The following is a 4623-nucleotide window of genomic DNA, read 5'->3' as shown; positions in this document are numbered from 1 at the left end:
GTATACAGTACACAGGGGGGGGGGGGGTCTGTGGAGGATCTGAGGGTGTGGAGGGGTGATCAGGAGCCCCCAGGGGGCAGTTAAGGGCCTAATCTAAAAAATAGCATTGACAGATAGTGACAAGGAGTGATTGATAGGTGATTAGGGGGGTGATTGGGTGCAAACAGGGGTCTGAAGGGGTGGGCAGGGGGGGATCTGAGGGGTGCTGTGGGCGATCAGAGGGAAGGGGGGGGCAGGATCAGTGTGTTTGGTGCAGACTAGGGTGGCTGCAGCCTGCCCTGGTGGTCCCTCGATCACTGGGACCATCAGGGCAGGAGGCAGCCTGTATAATAGGCTTTGTATACATTACAAAGCCTATTATACGCTTTAGTTGCGGCGATCCAGTGGTTAACAACCCGCCGGCGCTTCCAATCGGCCGGCGGGTTGACGTTGCGGGTGGGCGGAGCCTATTGCCGGCAGATGCGCGCGATCCCCGGCAACACAGTGTCCCAGGACCCGACGCCAATGTGCGTTACATGGTCCTGGGGCTGCCACTTTGCCAATCTACGGTCGGCAAGTGGTTAAGCCAAGCAAGCATCCAGAATCGCTGGTGTATAGCAAGCCTATAGCTTTAAGTTTTATACAGCCATATCAAACCCACATGTAGACAGCCTGTTTTGGACTTTTGGGGGATGAAAGGAACCAAAAAGCCCCCTATACATTCCTAGTACTTTGGGTCACCCTGAGCTGCTTGGTTACTCTGTTGTACTGGTCCAAGCCCTATCTCATACAGCCTTATCAATCCATGCCATGTACTGATGAGGACCAAAAGTCCGAAATAGGCTGTCTACATGTGGGTTTGATATGGCTGTGTAAAACTTATAGCTATAGGCTTGCTATACACCAGCGGTTCTGGATGCTTGCTTGGCTTAACAAGGGTGAAAAGGGATAATTTGCATATTTAGTAGTAGTGCATTGTGGGTAACCACACATGTTTACTTACAACTGAATTATTGCAAATTTCCTTCTGTTTTATGAAGGCAATTACACCAATATTCAAAAGAGACAGGCTGATAAGAAGCGTTCACCCGAATGGGGCTTTTCCCCAGGAGAAATGGTATGGGTATCCACTCGCCATATAGCACTAAGACAACCATCGGCTAAATTGTGGCCTAAATTTATTGGGCCATATCCCATTTCAGAAAAGATCAATGAAGTAACTTACAGAGTGGCCCTTCCAGCGACCATGAAAGGGGTTAAGTCTTTTCACGTCTCCTTGCTTAAACCGGCTGTGTTTGTGGAGTTACCTCCCCTCCCCCCGATAATTATCGATGGAGAATCTGAATACGAGGTAGAAGAGATTTTGGATTCTCCTAGGGTGCAGAACTCGTTACAGTATTTGGTCCACTGGAAGGGATATGGTCCTGAAGAGAGATCATGGGTCTTGTCTGGAAACCTCCATGCTGAAGAATTAAAACAAAAATTTCACTTGTTGCATCCTGAAAGTGCATCAGGGGCGTGTCCGGAGGCCATGCCTCAGGGGTGGGTAATGTCAGGAGTAGGAAAATTACCTCTGCAGCAGAGAGCGGTGCGGCCGCCGCTCTCGCGTCTGACGCCACGGCGGATGTCGCCGCCGCCTCCTCAGCATCACGTCACACCAGGTCCGGTCTCACCAGGTCACATCAGAACATGCGCGCACACAGAGACAGGACCTTTATGCGCTGAGAAGGAGAGTCAGCTGACCGGCCGGTCAGCTGACAACTAAGTCTGATCTTTTGCTATCTCATTGGCTGAGGCTAGTGGGTGGAGCCGCAGGTACACCTTAGGTATTTAAGACCGTAGCGGTCAGTGCATCATTGTCTGCTGTTGCTGAAAACTTTGCGGTTAAGCTCTCAGACCTTAGATAGATCCGGTGTGCTTTGATCCGGGAGGAAACCGGGGATTTCACACAAGATAGGAATTGTTTGATAGCTATAATTATAATTGATATTATTGCCTCTATGTGTATGTACCTTGCCTGAACTCCGTTTATCCTTTTGCCTCACGATTCTGTACTCAGTCTTCTGTCTAGTTGCCGACCTCGGCCCGACCCCGATTCTGCTCTCGCTCTCTGATTCTGTACCTCTGCATATCTGATTGTTGCCGACCTTATCTATACTCTGACTATGCTTCTGATTGCTGATTTTGTACCGACTTCTGACACATCCGTTACTGACCTTGCCTGAATGACCACTCTTGTTATAAGTGAAAGACCCCACAGCCAGGGGCTATCACTTACACGTGATATTCCCCACAGCCAGGGGTTATCACATAGGAGTACTCCTGAACTACTGTGCACTCAAACACGTGTGATCACACCTTTATTAAAATACTGACCATTGCTGTACTTTTATATGTTGTATTGCTGATCTGTCTGTTGAGCTCACTCTGACCAGCAGAGTACCACCGATCATTACAGTATGCAGGGTTGGATATTCATCTTAACCGAATAAAGGAGTCCTATCCAAGAGATAGAACATTTTGTCCATTTTTGAAGATACTGTATTGTAGTACAGATAATTTGTGGGTAATTATGTTTATAGAGGGTATTGTAAGAGGTAATAAAGAAAATGCCTACAGTATTTTTCGGACTATAAGACACTCCGGACTATAAGACGCACCCAGGTTTGAGGGCAAGAATCAGGGAAAAAAAATACTAAACCTGATGCGAATATAGGTCGGGGCATCTTGTAGACTTTTTCCCCCAACTGCACTACACTAACCCCTGCTGTCCACCCCCAAATACATTACACTTCCCTACACTACACAACACTAGTCCCTGCTGCTCCTCCTTCCCTCCAGCTATGTTACACTACACTACAACAGCAGGGAAACTAACAATGGAGGCTAAACTGAAGGAAACTACAGTCACCCAGCATGCTTCATCCTGGGAGTGGGGACAGCTAAAATGACCCCAGGTGATGCCCGATACCTCCCTCCCTGCTGCTGTGCATCGGCAGTATGTTAATGTCACCCAGCATGCTCCATTGCAGGAACGGTGACAGTTTCAGTGTCTCCAGGGGATGCCCGATACTTGTATCCCTCTCTCCCTCCATCACGCAGCTGATTGGCACCCTGCTCCATTGGGAACCCGGTGACCGCAGCAATGTCCCTGGTGATTCTCTGATCCATCCCTCCTAAGCACAGCAGCTGCAGCATTTTGTCACTTACTCTGCTCCATCGTGGGTGCAGTGACTGCAGCAATGTCCACGATGATCCTCCGATCCCTCGTGTACACGCCCGCTGTAGATTTTGTCACTCACCCTGCTCCGTCGCGGGTGCAGTGACAGCGACATTGTCCCGGGTTCCTCTGATCCCTCCCTCCTGTGCGCGGTGGCTGCAGCCCGTTATCACTCAGTCTGGTGTGTCCCAGGAGCCGGCTCTTCTCTCCATACTTCAGCAGGTGTTGTACTACACTGTAGCAAAGGGGCCTTGCTTGATGAGGTCATCACACGAGGGACCTGTAAAGCTACAGTGTAGTACAATGCCTGCCAAAGTATGGAGAGAAGAGCCGGCTCCCGGGACACGCCAGACTGAGTGATAACGGGCTGCAGCCACCGCGCACATTAGGGAGGGATCAGAGGAACCCGGGACATTGCCTCTGTCACTGCTGCTGCAATGAAGCAGGGTGAGTGACACATCACTAAAAAAGGGGTGGAGGGCGCTTAGGTAGGTGAGTATGACTGTTCTGCCCGCTGCTAACTAGTTAAGTATGGGGACCCACTCACCTCATACAAAATAATTATATTTAGGTAAACAATTACTAGTTGCGCTGGGTCTAACGGATGTCCTATATTATTCCTCCAATATGATATACGTTTGAACCGTTATTCAGTAAAACATCTGAAAATTTATTCATACAATAAAATGCATATATTACATTACATTACATGCAAGTCAAGCGATAATGGTATGCAACTGATTCATTCAGACTGGCACTCATCCACAGACCCTCCAATGTGCACAAATTGCCTAAAAAAAGGGGGCTAATAAAAAATGTGATTAAAATAGATCCTCAATGTTTATAGTGTGAGCTTCCTCTAAGGAAAGAAAGTGCTAATATGTCCCAGTGTGAATCACAATGGAGTCCTGCTGAGGGTCAGTTCCCTTGTACTTGATATGAAGTCAGTTTTCCAATGTAGATTTACGTTTTTGCATACCAAGCGTCAAGGCTATGATCAGTATATAGATTGCATATAGTTCATAAAGTTCGTGAATGAACTCACCTCCTTCCTCAGAAAAGCAACAATGATTTCACGTTGTGCTGGTGATGATAGTACTCACGTACTCACGTACTGAGGCGGGGGCTGCTGAAAGAGTTGTGGGGGGTCCCGTTAATGTGTCCGAGCTCCGGCCAGTGGCTCAATGACACTATGCGGCTCCGTACTGTATCCACGATCCTCCGTAATGATCGGGTGCAGTGGTTCCGGGTAGTGGCTGGTCTACTTCCGGTGACGTCACCTGCTTCCTCGCGTCCTCTATTGTTAGGTTACCGTTAGATTGCGGTTGGCAGAGGATAGAAGACAATTTAGGTCCAATGCTGCTTGTTGTAAAAAAATCCTCGCTGTACAATAAAAGGTGGTGCAGAGAGAAGGTTAAGACTAA

The sequence above is a fragment of the Hyperolius riggenbachi genome, chromosome 3 (genome assembly GCF_040937935.1).
Source record: "Hyperolius riggenbachi isolate aHypRig1 chromosome 3, aHypRig1.pri, whole genome shotgun sequence".
Lineage (NCBI taxonomy): Eukaryota > Metazoa > Chordata > Amphibia > Anura > Hyperoliidae > Hyperolius > Hyperolius riggenbachi.
This window is presented reverse-complemented; position numbering follows the sequence as displayed.